The sequence below is a fragment of the Sapajus apella genome, unplaced genomic scaffold (genome assembly GCF_009761245.1).
Source record: "Sapajus apella isolate SASKATOON/1434 unplaced genomic scaffold, GSC_monkey_1.0 scaffold270, whole genome shotgun sequence".
Lineage (NCBI taxonomy): Eukaryota > Metazoa > Chordata > Mammalia > Primates > Cebidae > Sapajus > Sapajus apella.
This window is the reverse complement of record NW_022437210.1, coordinates 175,719-196,570: the sequence shown is the minus strand read 5'-3', so window position 1 is coordinate 196,570 and position 20,852 is coordinate 175,719.

Genomic DNA, 20,852 nt, shown 5'->3' with positions numbered 1-20,852 from the left:
ACACTTCAAATGGTATAGTTTCATTTAGCCTATCATTATGCTGTTTTTGTATATATTACATAAATATACATTATAAACTCAACAATACAGTGTAATATGTTTTGTTTTAGATAAGCAGTCATATGTCTTCAGGAAATGAAGAAAATGAGTGTGCATGTGATATGTGTGTGTGCATCATTTCTGTTGTTAATTGTTCCTTTCTGTGTGTCTGCGTCACCATCTAGAATCATTTCCCGTCATCCTGAAGAACTTCCTTTAAAATTACATGTAGTACAGGACCCCTAGAAAATGAATTTTATGGTTTTGATGATCTAAAAATGTCTTTATTTTTGCCTTCTTCCCCACCCGGTATTTTGTTTGTTTTGTTTTGTTTGCTTTTTAGGACATTTACATATAACAAAAATTTACCAGGTTTAGCTGCACTTTTTGGTGAATACTGGGTAACTACCACACTGCCCAGCAGATAAACATCAAACACAAAGAACTCCCTGCTGGGCTCCTCCACTGCTTTAGAGCCCTTTCCCCTGCTCCTTTTCCTCACCTCCTGCTTCCCCAGCTCTTCTCTCTGCCCCTCACCCCTCACAGCCTACTCTTCCCTCAGTTCCCACCACCCAGTCACTCCAGAATTGTGATACTGTAGAGAACAGTTTCTTTTTCCTAAAAACTTTATTTCTGTCCCTTTCTATTTAATCCTTGCCTCCCACCCTCACCCCTTCCCTTCACTCAGCCACTGCTCTGCTTTGTGTCACTGCAGTAGTGTAATTTCTAGAATTTCATGGACATGCTATTATATGTGATGTAGTCCTTTGTTTGGTCTCTCACTCAGCATAACAATATTTGAGATGATGCCATTCATTCATTTTTGTTGCTGAGTAGCTGCCGAGTATTGCTGGAATCCCAGTTTATTCACTGGATTTTCTATTATCCAGTTGATAGACATGTAGATTACTCAAGTTAGAGTTATACTTATAGCCACTGTAAGTAACTGCTTACAAGTGTGGCCTTATATTTTTATTTCTTTTGGATAAATACATATTTGTGGGATTGCTGGGTCATGTGGTAATGGATGGGTAGCTGTATAAGAAATTGCCACACTGCTTTATAAATTGGCTGCAATATTTTTTGCATTCCCACCAGCAACATCAGATATTGCATTTTTTTCCGTATTTTTGCCAGCATTTAGATTTATCATATGTCTTTTTAATTTTACCTGTTCTAGGTGATGTGCAGTGGCTTCTCATTGTGGTTTTAACTTTCACTTCTTTGATGACAAGCCTTGTTTGCTATCTTTTTATGTTCATCTAAGTTGCTTATTACATATATTTTAGGAACTATTTTGCAAATTCAATGATTAATTCCAGAGACTTTTTCAGAATTCCCTAGTGTTTTCTACATATGAAATGAAGCTGGTGACAAAGAAAGACATTTCTTTCTTTCTTTCCTATCCATTGATCTTTTTCCTTTTAAAATTATTTTTACTTGGTAGATGAGGTATCACTATCAGGCTGGTCTCAGGCTCCTGAACTCAAGTGATTCTCCCACCTCAGCCTCCAAAATGTGTCTATTACAGGCATGAGCTACCATGCTTGGTTCTTCTATTGTTCTTCTTTTATTTCATTTTCTTGCCACGTTGCACTGGTTAGGATGACTGTTAGGTGTTTAAACAAGAATGATGAGAGCTCATATGTTTGTTTACAAGGAACTTAAACAAATTTACAAGAGAAAAAAGCCCCATTCAAAAGTGGGCAAAGGATATGAGCAGACACTTCTCAGAAGAAGACATTTACGTGGCCAAGACAGATATAACAAAAAGCTCAATATCACTGACCATTAAAGAAATGCAAAACCAACCACAGTGAGATACCATCTCTCACCAGTCAGAATGGCAATTATTAAAAAGTCAAGAAACAATAGATGCTGGCAAGGCTGTGGAGAAATAGAAACACTTACACTGCTGGTGGGAATATAAACAAGTTTAACCATTATGGAGGACAGTGTGGCCATTCCTCAAAGATCTAGAACCAGAAATACTATTTGACCCTGCAATTTCATTATGGGTATATCCCCAAAGGAATATAAACCATTCTACTATAAAGACACATGCACATGTATGTTTATTGCACTGCTATTTACAATAGTAAAGACATGGAACCAACCCAAATGCCTATTAATGATGAACTGGATAAAAAAATGTGGTACACATACGCTATGGAATACTATGCAGCCATAAAAATTGAGTTCATGTCCTTTTCAGGGACATGGACGAAGCTTGAAGCCATCAACCTCAGCCCAACTAACATGGGAACAGAGAACTAAACATCACATGTTCTCACTCCTAAGTGGGAGTTGAACAATGAGAACAAATGGACACAGGGAGGGAAACCACACACACCAGGGCCTGTTGGGGAGTAGGGGGTGAGGGGAGGGAACTTACAGGATGGGTCAATAGGTTCAGCAAACCACTATGGCAGGCTATATGTATGTAACAAGTCTGGACATTCTGCACATGTATCCTGGAACTTAAAGTGAAATAAAATAAATTCAATAAAAAAAGAAAGTGCCTGTCTTATATGTATGCATATGTTCATTGCAGCACTATTTACAATAGCCAAGACTTGGAATCAACTTAAATGTCCATCAGTGGTAGACTGGATAAAGAAAATGTGGCACATCTAGACCATAGAATATTATGCAGACATAAAAAACAATGAGATCATGTCCTTTGCAGGAATCTGGATAAAGTTGGAGGCCATTGTCCTTAGCAAACTGACGCAGGAACAGAAAACCAAATACCACATGTTTTCACTTATAAGTGGGAGCTAAATGATGAGAAAAGTTGGACTTGTAGAGGGGAACAACACACACTGGGGTCTACTTGAGGGTAGAGGAAGGGAGAAGGGAGAGGATCAGGAAAAAGAGCTAACGAGTAATCAGGCTTAATACTTGGATAGGTACTAATAGGTATAGAAATAATCTGTATAACAAAACCCCATGACACAAGTTTACCTATATAACAAACCTGCACATGTACTCCTTAACTAAAAATAAAAGTTAAATTAAAAAATAAAGAAAGGGAGAATGAAAGAGCACGTCTGGAAACAGCACGTGGTTGAGTTCTGCTTTTTTTTTTTTAAATTAAGTCACACAAACTCTGCTTCTCTGTTGTTCACTGGAGTGTCGATTCATGTAGGTTTTTGTCATTATTAGTATGATAAGTTTTAGGTCTACCATGTTATTTTGCCAGCTTTTGTTTCTCTAATCCTCTTGTCCTGACCAATGACTTCTTATTACAAATCATAGAAACAAAAGAAAGTAGAATAACATCTTTAAAGTGCTGGAAGAAAAAAAAGTCAACTAAGACTTCTGTATTCAGCACAGATGTCCTTCAAAAGAAGGCAAAACGAGATATTTTAGGTAAAAGAAAATTAAGAGAATTTGTCATCAGCAGATCTGCACAATAACAATTGGTAAAGAAAATTCCTCAGGCTAGAGGCAAATGTTATACCAGGTGGAAAATGGGATTATCAGAAAAGACAAAGATGATTAAAAATGGTAAATATTGAGCTAAGTGCAAAAGGCTATCTTGCTCCCCTCATTTACGCTTACTTTATATACATAGAACTATTCATAGATAAGAAAATGCTTTTTCTTGTGTGACTTACAACTTATATAGACATATTGCATATAATATCTATGCCATAAAATTAGGAAATTTTATAGACGATACATGGTTGCCAGATTTATGTATTTATGGGTACTGGTACTTTATTAACTGAAAGTAGACTATGAAATGTTAAGAATGCGTTAAGTTCTGAAGGAAATTGAGAATCAAAAAAACATTCAAAAGAGCGACAAATCTTGAAGATGGTTTGTTGTTGGTGGTGGTTTTTTCTTTTCTTTTTTTTCTTCTTTGAGGTGGAGCCTCACTCTGTTGCCCATGCTGGAGTGCAGTGGTGTGATCTCAGCTCACTGCCACCTCGGCCTCCCAGATTAAAGTGATTCTCCTGCCTCAGCCTCCTAAGTAACTGGGATTACAGGCACAGCATGGGCCACCACACCTAGCTAATATTTGTATTTTTAATAGAGACAGGGTTATATCATTTTGGCCGGGCTGGTCTCAAACTCTTGACTTCCAGACCTGCCTGCCTTGGCCTCCCAAAGCGCTGGAATCACAGGCATGAACCACCCTGTAATCTGGCGCCTGGCCAGATATTGTTTTTTTTTAAACAAACAACAACAAAAAACTTAGTCTTGAGTTCATTATTCTACAGTTTCGGAACTGTTGTCAATACAAAATAAAGAACATTCCTTCCCAGAAAGAGGAGCTAACCCTAAATTAAAGGCTGGAAAATGCAGCTGTGAACAATCAAAATCACTGTCCTTGTCCTCATAAAGCTTGTATTCTAGAGGAGAGAAAGACTATGAGCAATTAAATACATTTGTAGCTGGGCACAGTGGCTCATAACTGCAATTCCAGCACTTTGGGAGGCTGAAGCGGGAGGACCCCTTGAGGTGAGGAGTTTGAGACCAGCATCAAAAACATAGCAAGACTCCATTTGTATCAAAAAGAAATAAAAAGTTGAGTGTGGTGGCAAACACCTATAGTCCCCAGCTACTTGGGAGGCTGAGGTGGGAGGATCACTTGAGCCCAGGAGTTTGAGGCTACAGTGAGGCAAGATTGCACCACTGTGCTCCAGCCTGGGTGACAGAGCACAACCCTGTCTCTCAAAATAAGTAAGTAGGTAGATAATTCTTAAATGTTAGTAAAAGAGTTGTGAACACTTTGTTGTGAACACATGTTGTCAAGTCTCATACATCCTTCCTGGAAAGAAGTTATGCACGTGTTATTGTTACATGAAGAAGCAGCACTCACAAGAAAGAAGGAGTAGAAGAAAATGTTTCTTTTCAGTTTTCCAGAGTGTTGCCATGAAGGGCTGGAAAGAGTTGCAGGGAGGAGACAGAAACCTCAGGGGCTGCACAAGGCTGGACAGCTTTCCCCTCCTCCCACCGTTGTGGGGTCACTTGCTGCTCAGAGGCGCCTTCACCCGCAATGATGCTCAGCCCCAGGTCAGCCATCTCTGCCTGACTTACAGCCCACTCCTCTCTTCTGCTCAGAGAATCTGAGAGCAGCGCAGCGGCGCCCCCGGGTGGCCACAGGGCTAAGAACGATGGCCCTGAGGTCCCATCTCGCCTGCTCAGCCAAAACCTCCCCTGGGTCTTCCTGGGCTCCCGGCAGCAGGACAGGGGTCTGAACACAAGAGGGCGCCCCTACTCTATGTCAGAATTGGGATCAGACGTATCTGTGTGGTTCTATTCTATTGATTTATAACTGTTTTATGCCAATGTCACACTTTTTATTTCTAGGGGTTTATAGTAAATCTTGAAATTACCCCATACACATCCTCCAAATTTCTTCTTTTTAAAAAATTATTTTGGCTATTGGAAGTTATTTGTATTCCCATAGAAATGGTAGATCCAGCTTGCCAATTTATTTAAACATTTCTTTTAAAGCTCACCAGTGTTTTAGTTAATATGGCACTTAATTTAATAGCTCAGTCTTGGAGAAGTAATAACACTGGGTATTTCAGTTATTGAATACACTATTTCTCTGTTTATTTTGAGCTTTACTTTCTGTCGGTGCCATGTAAATCTTAGGGTACAAATCACACAAATTATTAAAAAATTGATGCCTGAACATGGTATTACTTTAATCATTGTTTTATGAATGTATTTTAAAATTTTTCATCATTGTGATTTTACATTATTTGTAGATACTTTACTTTTGCATAAGAGTTGTACCCTGCAATTTTAATAAATTTACCTATTACTTCCAGAAGTTTTATTTGCCTTAAGATTTTTCCACTTACATAATCTTGTCACCTGCAAACTAGGACACTTTACTTTTTTTTTTTTTTTTTTTCGTTTAAAATTCTTTCCTTCCTTTTTCTTGGCTTACTGCTCTGGCCAGGACCTCCAGGACAACATCTTTCCCGATTTCCTGATCTTAGGTAGAGAGTCATCAATTTTCATCATAAAATATGATGTGAGTTGTAGGTTTCACATATGAGTCATTTATCAAATTGAAGAAATTGCCTACTATTGCTATTTACTGATAAATTTTGTCACAAATGAGTGTTACATTCTATTTTTTATTAATTTATTTTTTTAAACTTTAGGTTCAGTGGTACGTGTGCAGACCAGTTATATATTTAAATTGCATGTCATGGAACTTTGGTGTACAGAGTATTTCACCATGCAGGTTACAGGCATGGTACTTGATAGAAAATTTTTAATCCTCCCTCTTCTCCCATCTTCCATCCTCAAGTAGCCCTTGGTGTCTAGTGTTCCCATCTGAGTCCATGTGTACTCACTGTTGAGCTCCCACTTATCAGCGAGAACACGTGGTGTCTGGTTTTCTGTTCTTATGTTAGTTCTCAGGATAATGGCCTCTAGCTCCATCCATGTTGCTGTAAAGGACATAAACTTGTTCTTTCATGCCATAGATTTTGCACTTTCATATCCTTCAGTTTAGAGAACTTTCTAATTTCTCTTATGGGTTCTTCTTTGACAAAGATGTTATTTAGAATTTTGATGTTTAATTTCCAAATTCTTGGTATTTTTATGATTATCTATCTTAGTCCATTGGCATACCATAGTCTGTGTGGCTTATAAACAACAGAAATCTATTTCTCACAACTCTAGAGCCTGCAAAGTCCAAGGTCAAGACAATGACAGAGTGGTCCTGTGGTTAGGGACAAGTTGGCCCACATTTTAATACTAAGCCAAAATAAGGAAAAGCTGTTTTGCCCCATATTCACTCACCAGGAAGCACTGTCATTGTTAGTGATGGCATCTAGCTCTCAAGGGAGGACAGCAGCTCAGGGCCAGCTCTGTAATTACTGCAGAGTTCCAGTCTGCTTTGGCCATGTCCACAGTTCCCCACTGTTGCACACTTATTACATCACTGCATCCCCCTCTGCAATCTTTACTGATGAAGGTCTGAGATATCATCTTGTTCCTGTGAAATGTTGTAAGTAATCTTACATCTTGTATTACTGGTGGCTGAGATTTCAACAAATGCCAGAAACCCTTGCTTGAAGGGTAATTGACAGAGGACACCCTGAAACCTTCTGTGGGAACAAGTGGGCTTGATGAGCACAGCCTCCTTCCCATGTGGATTCTGCTGTTCACAAAGTCTTGAGCCCTGATGACAGGCTGCTGTCTTCCTAGGAGGAATCCCCAGTTGCAGGTGTTGCTTGGAGTGTTAAACGGGAGCTCAGCCAGCTGGCTCCTATTTCTCTGCTGTGATTTTCTCTTTTTACCCCCTTTTTTGTGAGGATTAAAAGTATAATTTTATTTAGATGTTACTTGTACATAGTGTGTAGTAAATATACAAAGAGACACACATTGTTTAACAGGAGAGTTTTTTTTTTTCTTAACACCACTTTAGATTTAACTTACAACAGCATGGTAGCCCTGCAAAGTGACAGATACTCTGATCTATGTTTAAAAAATTACTTGCTATTCTGGCTGATACATTTCCACTAGACTTTAATGGATTAAAATGTATCAAATATTTCACTTGCAAATTAAGATAAAACTTTCAAAACTTTGGTAACCCTGTTTGTAATTTTCTATGTGGCTATTTTACTTCATTTGTTGAACATCTTAGATATAAACTAAAGTTCGCCATCAAATCTGGGGACCTTTCAACTATCATATTTTCAAATATTCTTTCTGATTCTTGTGTCTCTATCTTTTTTGAGGGTCCACTTGAACATCTGGTCACCTGCTTTATATTCTCTGATGGGTTCATGAGGTTTTCTTCATTTTTTTCTTTAATCTTATTTCAAGTTGTTTTTCTGGATTTTGAGACTGAGCATGTTCTAGAGGTTTCTATTCAAAGTCATGGACTTGTTCTTCATTCTGCCATCTCAAAACTTCTGTGGACCTCATCCAGAATACTTTCATTTTCTTTTTTTCTGTTTGGGAATTTCCACTTAGTATCTTCTGTTGTTTCAGCAGGGGTTTCTGGGTGTGCATCCTGCATCTGTGTAATTTAGAGATTGACCAAGTATTTGAATCATTTATACTCAGATTTTGTGATTCAACTTCACTGTGGTTGCTTTGTTCCTGGAATTCTCTTTGAATTTCCAGTTGTTCTGTTAGCCTCACATCCTGCCCATTCACCCCTCAAGCCTGTAAGGTGTTTGCTTTCTTCCACCTGAGCTCTGCGGGTTGGCAGATGCACTCAGTCCATGGTACTGCAGACCTGCAGATTCGCCAGGATCATTTATCTCTTTGGAGGGTAAACCTCCCTCTAGTTTCATTCTGATTTTTCCCCAGAGTCCCAAGTGGCCCACACCCATGCAGGGTTTAGTGTTCAGCCAGGGATGTATGTGAGCATAAATTGCATTCACATTGTTGATCTGAACTCTTCTGCAGCTCTCTTTAAAAGTTCTCATTTAAATTTCTGGCAGATTTGGGCTCTGAGCTCCATAAACTGCCCACATTGAGCGACTAGGGCTGCAATTACCTGCTGGGAGGCTGGAGAGCGCTCATAGGTAAGAAGGAAAGGCCACCAACTTTCACTCTTTACATAATACAAAAGGAGTCTTTTAGCATTAAAGCTCTTATCACATTTTGCTATTGGAGAAAAACTTGCTGGTCTATCTCTTTATGTTGCCATAACCCAAAGTTCCACCCCAAAAGAGACTTTTGGAAGAAAAGGTTGCAACCCACAATCCAATCTTCTGAGACAAATATGGATCCAGGCACTAGAAGTTATCAGGTTAGATTTCTAAAATTAAAATAAGATTAGGGCTGGATGTAGTGGCTCATATGTGTAATCCCAGCACTTTGGGAGTCCAAGGCAGGTGGATTTCTTGAGCCCAGGAGGTCAAGACAAGCCTGGGCAATGTGGCAAAACCCCATCTATACAAAAAACTACAAAAATTAGCCAGTTGTGGGGGCACATAGCTGTAGTCTCAGCTACCTGAAAGCCTGAGGTGGGAGGATCTACTGAGCCCAGGGCAGTCGAGGCTGCAGTGAGCTGGTTGTACCACTGGACTCCAGCCTAGGCAAGAGAGTGAGACTATGTTTAAAAAAAAAAAAAAAAGATTGAATGAATAATGAAATAAGATTAGGCCTGGTGTCTGTGACCCCAAATTTCTATGGGAATCACTGACTTTGTACAAGCCCCAATGATAAAGAAGGACACCCTATACATGATGGACCTCTTCAGTATTGGAGAGAGCACATTCCATAGCTCAGAATTTTCTGACAGTCTGTGAATCAAGTCACCAAAACTGCAGCTAAAATTGAATGGAGGCCATGGAAGGGGTTCAGTGAAGTACAAAACAAGCACTGCTTTTGTTCTTGATTCTTTCCCCAAACCAGGCCCTCACATGTGTTTTTAATAAACACTGCAGCTGGTTATAGCCGTTGGCAATTAGACCTCCCATTACTGAGGCCCTTGTCTATTTAACTTGAGGAATTTCACTAACTTCAAGGAGTACAAGCTCTATGAGAAATTACTACACTGGTATTATTAAACTCTAATGAAGACAGGTGATTTCACCAATAAAGTGTTATGACTTATTCTGTAAGGGGATTCCTCTGATCCAAAATTCTATTAGCTAGTACAAGTACAGAAACATTCCATAATAAATGGAAATGTCATTTTGATCCAAGCAAAAGTCAAGCATATCTGCCATTTGGCCCTAAATGCTTATTTGGACATTGTTGAGCATGCATGTGTGTGTATTTCTATGTCTGTTGTGTGTGTATGTGTGTTGTGTGTGTATGTGTGTTGTGTGTGTATGTGTGTGTGAGGCAGTCATAGGGTTCATTACCCAAGTTTCAGGGTTTGGGGAAAAAGTTCCATTCTTTTTCTCATTTAAGTAATAGCTCCTGGCTTACTACTGGGCCCTGGAAGATTCTGAATGCTATGATCATGATACAGAAAATGACCAGTTGACTTGAGATGCTCATTACAATCTGAATTTTATATGCTCAGTCATGTTCATGAGCCCTCAGTCTGCAAGGGGAAGTGACATATCAGGCCAGGTAAGTTGCCTAATAATTTGTAGTATACTTCTAGTACCCTTATTACTGCTGGAGAATCCACTATCCCTTGTATCATATTGTGGCCTTGAGGAGTTCCCTAAGGATGACTGACTGTAGAGGAAAAAAATTTGAATATACTTGGATACCCCAGAGTTAATGGTCATGGCATTAGAGTTCCTTTTGGGAATCATCTTCAAAAACAATGGAAATAAAAATACTTACAGTGAGAAGATGTTCAATTAGACTATCTTTAAATCAAGTTTACCAGAAGAAGAAATATCTTACTGTTGGGTCCTAATCAATGCATGGGCAGCAGCTAATAGTTTCCTTAGATACTCAGTGACTTCAAAGAAATAAGATGCAAAGGTTTGTGATGATGAGTTTGGGGAGCAGATGGGAATCACTCATAGGGCACGTTTAGGTAAACATACATACTAATAAAAATGGATGGTAAAAAAATAAAACACAATATGGAATCATTGAGAGGCTGACTTTTTAATAAAAATTGTCGAAATAAATCAAGGAACTCTGCATTTACTTTTTTGCTGAGCTAATTCACTTACTGTAGGATAATCAAGCTTCAGTTTTCATGGCCTCCTAAGGTATTTGTGATAGAAGACAAAGTTCAGGCAGCACTCAAAATGCGAAATTTAATACAGTGTTCTCCCCTATTTAACCAGGTTCCTGAAAGCAGGTTACTCAGTGTAAGAAAAACATCCCATACTTGAAGGTCTACCCAGGCATTCACCTTGGTGCTGAGTAGAGTAGGGCAAAAACCTTGCTCCCAAGATTAAAGACAAGTGGATTTGCAGCCCAAGTTCACACTACCTGGATGGTCTGAAAATCATCAAGCTGTGAATTTATTTTAAAGTAGTGCAGACTCCAAGGAACCTGGGAAAATCAAGCAAAACTTCTTGGGAAAATTTGTACTGTCATTGGTACTCTGAAAACTCCCAAAAGTCATTACACCGGCCAAAGGAGCACTTAACAGTTAAAAACAACAAAGAACTATGTTTGTGAGAGACAAATTACCGTGAAAGAACATGAAAACAGACACAAAATTATACAATCATATAACTGAGAAATCAGAATAATATAGAGGATATACGAGTGTCAAACTGGCTATGATAAAAGAACAAATTGTTAAATATATTCAGTGAATAAGAAACTATAAATAATCTTCAGAAAAATTTGAAAAGACCAACACATAACACTTAAGCATGAAAATAATATAATAAAATTTAAATCTCAATGGATTTTTGCAGGCAAAAACAATTTAACACAAACACACCTAGTAAAATACAAGAAGTTCTAAAGAATGTACTTTAGGCACAAAAAGATATCCCAGGTAGAAGGTATGAGATGAAAGGAAAAAACAAACAAAAAATAAAGGTAAATGGGTGATTAAATGTAAATTGAGGTTTAGAAGGATATTGTATATGCTGAGAATTTATAAAGATAATCAAAATATAAATTGTTATCTCTTTTTCCAAGTCTAATGCTGGATTTATTTTCTTCATATTCTGACTAAAATTCCAAGATAAAGTTCTCATGCATAATGTGTCCTATTCTAGTTTTGTTTTGTACATTTTAGCATCGTGCATATAAAAAGAATATTCTGCTGTCTTTCTAAGGTATCCTTCCAAGCTGTTGTTGGATTGTTCAGTACTTCAGTTTCTCTATTCTTGTAAGTGATGAATGTACAAATTCAATTGTACAATTTTACTAGTGGGCAGTTTTCCACACTATGAATGCCATTCATTTTGCTGGTGGGACCCACCAGTGTGTCTTTCAGAACCATGGACAGATCTACATGTTCTGGGATGTAGGGAGTAGAGTGCTCTCTCAACTGGATGCAATGGAATGCCAGCGAGGAGTTTAAGATAAACTCTGATAGCCACGGAATTGTGATTTTAAGCATTGTAAACATAGTCTCAAATAATGCACGCTTTCCACCCACCCTCTGCACCCAATATTTCATTAGCCCTGTACTTTATAATCACTCTCATAAAAGAAGCTGTTTGGGCAGGAGAGGTAGCTTTAGGTTAGTCTTGCTATAATCCTACAGTGGCCTAAAGCAGTAGCTCTAGGGTAAAATGGCCTGGAGCTGAATTCTGGCCTCATATCTTCAAAATTACGTAACATTGGGCCAGCAACTTAACATCTCCATATCTAATTTTCCTGAATAAGTTACAGTTTACAGATTTTATTTATTTATTGTGGATAACATCCTTCTCATAAGGTTGTGATAAATATTGAACAAAATAACCCATGTGTCTACTAAAGCCAGTGCCTGAAATACAGCAAGAGTCTTTTAAATGCAGCCATTATTGTTATTATGGTTGTTGTTATTATTTTCCACAGAATTCATTCAGGATGTTTCCTTTTTATAGCCTCCCATACAGTATCTCTGAGGACCTGTTTGATCAGCAGCTCTTTTGTAAGATTTGTTGATATTGTGACAATTCTCTAACCGCAGCCCAGCTACAATTTTATAGATGTTCTCAATATCTTATCTGAAGGTTTCTGACATGTCAGATTATTAGTCTTGGTTGAAGGCATCTTCTGGAGTCATGATAATACTCCGGGTATTCTGGGAAAACAATGAGTTCAAAATACAGTTTGTCTGGTGAGTCCAGGAACTTAGAAAATTCCATTCTGTGAAGTGAAGGGAGAGGAGGTACTTCCTTAGCAAGAAGAAGAGACTGTACCAAGTGCAGGGCAGCTAAAGAAATGTTTGTTTTTTTGGTCAGTAGTTATGGCTGTGGTTTTACTAATCAAATTACTTAGGCAGTATATTCTTCCCAGTAAGTATTTTTAAAGGCCTCTGAAAGGAAGGAGAGCATGCTACCACTATCCTCTCAGTCAAGTGGGAAGAATCTTTTAAGCAGAGCAGACACGAATCAGTTCATAAAAATTTCAATTTTCAAGTTTTACAGAACCAATTCTGAAAATGAGAAGAGTATTGGACATAGAATTTAATATATGTGTTGCAGGCAGAAGCTGGTATTTTAGCTTTATAGTCTACAGGTCATTCAGGATGTTTTGCACTTTTCTAAAAATCATAACTGCGAAGATGTCACTTAAATCTTTGAGTGGGACTAAGGTATGAGAAGAGCAATGACGGTGAGCTCACTGGCTACATCACTAAACACAAGAACGTTTTCAGCTCAATATACTGAGCTACATGGAGATTTGATAACTAAAGAGAAAGTGAATGGAGATAAATTCCTTGCTTACCTTCTGCAGATGACACCTTCCAGTTAGCAAATGGTAGACCCAGGACTATTGGGCTAGGAAATCTTTTGGGCTGGAGTAGAAGGGTAGTTTCAGGGATAGAAAAATTAACAGGCAGAGAGGGAATCTCTGAGACTAGGAAAGACTCAGTGTAGCTGGGCCTAGATGATCTGAGCTCCAATTGTAGTTGTTGATCTTAAATTATACACAGCAGCAATGGAATTGTCAGTCAGTCAGTGTGTCTAGCTAGTCAGACAGATCATAACTTCAACCACTGATGCTGTGGGAAATCAGAAAACTCTGGGATGCCTGTGAGGATGTGTGTGTAAATATGTCTGTAGAATGGATGACAAATGAAAACCACCTAAATATTTACCCCAGGGGAGCAGGTGCATAAAAGATACTATGGAATAGCAATAAAATAATGTCTTAAACCTTTTTTTCTGTGAAATTCAAAAAAATATTCTGAATATAATAGAAATAAAAATACCAAATGGTAGGGCACTGTGAATACAATAATGTAATTTTTAAAAAGCTACAATGAGCAACAAGATGAAATAAATGTCATCTAGATTAAAAAGGAAGAGGCAAAACTATCTGAATTGCAGATGATAAAATCTGTATATAGAAATACAAAAGAATTCACTAAAAATGAGTTTAGCAACCACTAAATTACAATAATAAATGAGTTTAGCTCATTGATAGTATACAAGATCAAAACATAAAAATTGAGTGTACATCTATAAATTAACAGTTTATTAACAAAAGTTATTAAAAATCCAACTTACAACAGCATTAAAAAGAATAAAATAGGAACAAAATTGCGGTTCCAGCAATACTCTTCACTTTTATGCTTAATTGGTTTGTGAAAACAGTGCCAACATAATTCAGTGGGGGAAGAAATTTTCTTTTCATCAAGTGGTGCTGAGACAATAGGCTATTCATATGCAAAAGAATAAAGCTGGATCCCTACTTCACACCATATATAAAAATTTCCTCAAAGTGTATCAGAGACCTAAACGTGAGATTTAACACTAGAAAACTCTTAGAATAAAACATAGGCATAAATCTTTATGACTTTGGTAAAAATACCTAATCTTAAATGATACCAATAGCACAAGCAAAAACAGGAAATAAAAGAAATTGAACATCATCAAAATTTAAAATGTGTGTGTCTAAGGACACCCCCAAGAAAGTGAAAAGCAACTCATAGAATAGGAGAAACTTTTTGAAAATCTTACATCTGGTAAGGAAAAGACTCATATCTGGAATATATGAAAAATAATTGTAGCTGAGCGTGGTAGCTCAAGCCTGTAATCTTAGCACTTTGAGAGGCTAAAGCAGGCAGATCACAAGGTCAAGAGATCGAGACTGTGCTGGCCAACATGGTGAAACCCAATCTCTACTAAAAAATACAAAAATTAGCTGGGCATGGTGGCACATGCCTGTAGTCCCAGCTACTTGGGAGGCTGAGGTAGAAGCATTGCTTGAGCCTGGGAGGTGTAGGTGGCAGTGAGCCAAGCTCATGCCACTGCACTCCAGCCTGGCCCCTGGCAACAGAGCAAGACTCTGTCTCAAAAAAAAATTTTAAAAAGAATGATTGTAACTCATTATAATATTAGTAATTGTAAAATAATAATAATAATAAGATAAATAATATACAAAAAGCCCATAAACTCATAGAAATATGTTCAACATCATGAACCATCAGGGAAATGTACATCAACCCAAAAATGAGTTACTATTTCTCACCCACTAGAACAGCTATAATTGAAAAGATAATAATTAGTGTTGATGAGAATGTGGAGATACTAGAACACTCACACTTTGCTGGTGGGAATTTAAGTGACAAAGCCCCTTTAGAAAGCAGGCCAGCAGCTGCTCAAAATGTTGAACATTAAGTTCTTATATGATCCAGCAATCCCCTTCCATGTATACGGTATACCCAAGAGAAATGAAAACACGAATTAACATAAAAACTAATATGCTATGTTTATTGCAGGATTATTAATAATAATAAAAAATGAGGACCAAAATGTCACCAACTAATACATAAACAAATTGTGATATATCCATACAGTGAAATATAATTGAGCAATAAGAAAGATGTGACGTACTGATACAAGCTACAACCCACACAAACTTTGAAAATGTTATGATAAGTGAAAGAAGACAAAATGAACATGAGAACACATGGACACAGGGAGGGGAACATCACACACCGGGGCCTGTTGGGGGGTGGGGGAACTAGGGGAGGGGTAGCGGGGGTGGGGGGAATTGGAAGGGATAACATTAGGAGAAATATATAATGTAGATGATGGGGGGATGGATGTAACAAACCACCATGGCATGTGTATACCTATATAACAATCCTGCACAGTCTGCACACGTACTACAGAACTTAACGTATAATTTAAAAAAATTTTTATAAAAAGAAAATGTAATTGATTGTGGTAATGGAGGCACAACTGTGAATATTCTAAAAACCACTGAATTGGATATTTTGAATATGTGGATTTTATACTATTTAGGTTCTATCTCAAGTTGTCCTGAAAATGATTCAATTACATTTAAAATTAGCAGTTTTTTGCTCAACAAAAGCTATCAATGTGGTTTGCATGCAAGCAAAGAAAGTAGACATACAGAGAGTAGGCTGATATAATAGTAATTAGATTAGTAAGTGGATTTGGATTTAGTGATAGGAGAGATTCGAAAGTCTATTTATGCATATTTTGATTGTTTCATTTCCTATTGTGAGCATGAATTATTTTTGCACTAAAATTTTTTAAATAGAAAGTTAAGAATCTTGAATGCTCTGTAGTCAAATAAACAAATAAACATAGTAACAAAGGATAAAGAGCTGTCTGGAATGTCTTCCTAGAGAATTGGCTGAAGCACATGCATGTAAAAGGAAGGCAATGGCTGAAGAATCAAGGCAGGACTACAGTGGGAGAAGAGAAGAAAAATGTAAACGTGGAGATAGAAGACAAGAAGATGACTGATGCATAAAGTGGACATTAATACTGTGAAAACCTCTTGGGGAGTCAGAAATGACCGGGTCTACATGGGAGAGAAACTGGCTTACAGCCCAAGATGGCCAGCCATCAGGGACACGTGACACAATCGGAGGGCTGTCTAGTCATTCCCTTTCTTCTCCCTCCGACACCCCAGAAAGATTATTGCCTAATTTACAGCCATTTTACATTGAAGAATCAGTAAAATTTGAAGACTTTGAGATCACAGGCAGAAAATTTTTGAGCTCTTCTTGGTGTAGTGAGCTGTTTCCCTGTATCAGAAAAACAGACTGACTCTGGTATTTCAGGAATAAAGTGTTTAATATAGAAATAAGAGCATACACTAATGTTTGGAAACCAGGGGTAGCAAATATTGGTGAAGTCATGTGACAGGCAGAATAATGGTCTCCTCAATATGTGTGTGTCCTGAAACTTATTGAAATGTCTCCTAATAGAGCAAAAGGAACTTTTCAGATGTGATTAAGCTGAGGCTCCTGAGATGGGAAGGTTATCCTGGATTGTCTAGGCAGCTTCAATGTAATCACAACAGTCCTTACAAGTGAAAGGAGTAGAGAGAAGCATCAGAGTTAGAGATGTGACAACAGAATCGGAGGTCAAAGTGATGTGGCTGCTGACTTGGAAGATGGAGGGAGAGCAAGATCCAAAGAATGCAGGCAGCCCCAAGAAGCCGGAAAGGGTGAGGAAATAATTTTCCCTTAGGGCCTCAGAAGAAATGCAGCTCTGATGACACATTAACTTTAGCCCACAGTGACCCATTTTTGACTTCATACCTCCAGAATTATAAGAGGATAAATCTTGTATTAGCATTCAGACTAAATTTTGAACTACAAGTAAACCCCATATTTATTAATTGTTTTGTCAATAGTTTTTGGGAGACAGGTAATTTTTGGTTATGTGGATGAGTTCTTTAGTAGTGAATTCTGAAATGTTAGTGCACCATCACCCGAGCGGTGTACTCTGTCCCCAAAATTGTCTTTTATCCCTCACCCTCTTCCCAACCTCCCCACAAGTCCCCATAGTCCATTATGTCATTTTGTAAGTTTTTGCATCCTCATGGCTTAGCTCTCATTTATAAGTGAGAACATTCAGTATTTCGTTTTTCCATTCCTGAGTTACTTCACTTATAATAATAAGCTCCAGCTCCATCCAAGTTGCTGTATAAGACATTATTTCATTCCATTTTATGGTTGAGTAGTATTCCATGGAGTATATACATCACATTTGCTTTATACTCCCACTGGTCAAGGGGCACTTAGGTTGGCTCCATATCCTTCCAATTGTGAATTGTGCTGCTATAAACGTGCACGTGCATGTATCTTTTCTACATAATGACTTACGTTCCTTTGGGTAGATACCCAGTAGTAGGATTGCTGGATCAAATGGTAGAACTAGCTTTAATTCTTTAAGGAATCTCCATTCTTTTTTCCAAAGTGTTAATACTAATTTACATTCTTATCATCAGCATTGTAAAAGTATTCTCTTTTCATCACATCTATGCCAACATCTACTATTTTTTGACTTTTTAATTGTACTCATTCTTGCAGGAGTAAGGTCGTATCTCATGGTCGACCCCACATGTATTTAGCAAACATTTATTAGGCAGTTACTATGTGTCAGACTCTCCTAGGTCTCAGTGAGTGAAACACCAAAGATTCCACAACAGGACTGAAAAAACCTGGTAAATTCAGGCTACTATAATTAGTGTGGGAAAACTGCTTCCAGGAGGATGCAATGTCTAAACAGAGACCTGGATGAGGAACAGGTAACCCAGGTGAATGGCAGGAGAAATCTTTTAGGGAACAGTATCACAAACACGGGCTCAGAAGAAAGAGCACACAGGGAGTCTGGGGACCTGTCAGCAGTTCAGGATGGAGATTAGAGAGAAAGGAGCACAGGGGCAGAAAGCAAGGTTGGAGCAGTGAGCAAGTTCAATGGCTGAGGCTCATGGGTTTGGGAGAACCTTGGCTTTTATCCCGGGGACAATGTGCAGCACTAGCAGCACTGAAGTCAGGAACAACCTTGATCAGATCTGCATTCCAGAAGAATCACTCTGGTTACATGTGAAGAATGAACTGGGAGATACTAGACTGGATACATGGAGAAGAAGGGGTTCAGGGAAACCCTGGGGGCAACTATAGGGAGAATATTAGGATGTAGGAAAGGGTAGAAAGGACCCTGAGAGTTCTGAGTGCTCAAGACCCAGTGTTTCACACCTGAAAAATGAGGACCCCATGGGACCAGCAGCCCATCTGGAAAAATGACATAAAACAAGGGAATTTGGCCCATGACATAGAGGTTGTTGGGCTCACATACTATTGACTGATCAGGGAGGAGTTTAGTTGAGTTAACCTTTATAAACAGGTATTGAGTGCCAGGTATGGTATCATCTGTGTGGACATAAGAAAATCAAAGGTATATGCCTTATATCTTTGTGACCTACATGTCTGGTCCTGCTTAAGAACTATGCCAATCCCAGACTTTCCAGGACCCCCACTAATTTTGTCTTGTGCCCATGTGGGAAGTGAGCTGAGGATTAGCAAGAGGATCTTAGCACATACGGTCCAAAAAACAGTAGAAAGGTTTCCTTAGAAGACACCAATTCCCTAATTAAATTGACTAATCCATACAAGAGAAATAAAATCACTAAAAAATAAACTGAGTGAAGGAAAAGAAATCAACAAAGTGTAATTGCCGGAAGTATGTTTGTGGAATTCTGCATGAAAACAAGCTTGAAGAAATAAAACAGAAGATTTGCCTGACAGTATGACACACGAACAATAAAAACAGATATGTCTAGTGGTGGTGCTTCTTTAGAGATGCAGGATGTGTGGAGAGTAATAGAGAAAAATATATGGAGAGAACGCCATCCTAGCTTCACACAGAATGCAAGACCAGCCTTTCCAGTAGGCATCTCTGATTCTTGTATCCAGGACTTTGCTTTCATAAACACATCTCAGCTCTGAGGATCATCTGGCCAAGCCCGGGACCAGGTTTGTAAAGATCTTGTTCAGTGATGGTCCAGCCTGTGCATATGGACATGAAGATGATGCTCAGTGATTTTGTCTCTTGACACCTGATCCAGGTGAGAACCTGTGGATTGGTTCTTGGCATCTCATCCAGCTGAGAGCCGCTGGGACCTATAATTTGCTTCTAACCAGTAGAATGTGGCAAAAATGATGTCACTTCTGTGATGAGGTCATGTGAGAGTCCCACTTCTCTATTACTAGATGACTCTGTCTTTTGCCTTGTTTGCAAGTTTTGATGAAACAGAAAGGGCTGTGTGTCAAGGAAATGAAATCAGGCTCTGACCACCAGCCAGTAGGGAACTGAGGCTGTCAGTCTAACAGGCACGGAGGAATGAATCCTGTCAACAATTGCTTGAGCTTGGAAGTGGATCCTTCCCTAATTCAGCCTCCAGATAAGACACAGCCATGGCACTCTGATGAAAATCATGTGAGAAAGCTGCATAGCTGTGTCTTGATTTCTGACCCATAGAAATGCGGAATAATACATGTGTGTTGTTGTAAGCTGCTAAGTTTGTGGCAATTTCTTACATAGCAATAGATAGCTGAAAACACCCCCCACAGCTTTCACTGAGTCAAGTGACCCCTGGGGCCAGTGAGAACTTCTCATCCCCTTCCCTATGGCAACCCTTATCCTTCTCCTAGGTGGACATCCGTTTTCTCTTTACCAGCGTAAAGGTCAAGTTCTCTTACTATCTCCATTGCTCTCCTCTCACACCGTCCAGGAGACCCCACTAGGGACTGGCAGGCAGAGAAAAGGAAGTACCAGGGTGGTCTGGGGTGTGGCTAGACCCCTTTTCATGGTTTGCCCTTTAGTGCAGGTATTATCAGATGGAAGAAGAAAGGTCAGGAACCAGCAGGGATTGGAAGGAGATAAGTGAATACCCCATGGCTCTCAGGCCCATGTGGGCTGTGAAATAAAGCAGTGATGAATAGACTCTCCATGGCCCCTGCTGGTCTTTATAGTTCAGCATTCTAGATAGGGCACCTCATGTACCATGATGCAAATACCACTGACTCCCTCCAGGGCAGATATAAATCTCCCTTTCCCCCACCTCCAGCAAGTTATGGGTCACTTCAAGCCTGGTGGCTCCCCCGTTGGGACTGTGGCAAATGCAATAGACTCCAGTTAAGTCCCTGTGCCTGGAGAAGAAAGGGAAGCTGGTCAGAGCTTACAGGAGGAGGTGACCCACTGGAAGCCAGTGAACAGGTATGAGGGTGAGTATGACAGAGCAGTTACTTGGGCTCAGCAGTCAGACTGTCTTCTTAGAGTCATGGGTCAGCCCACTGACAGTTACTAAACTTCCTAGTGACCTCACTTTCCTTGTCTATAAAATGGTGTTGATAGCTGTCTTTAAAATGGGGCTTTTATGAAGTTTAATCATTTAATCATTTCATTCATGTAAATCCCTTAGGAAAGTGACTGACACTTTTTTTAAGGCACAATCTTGTAAAAGAGTGGGACTCATCCATTTAGCTCCTGTTTCCT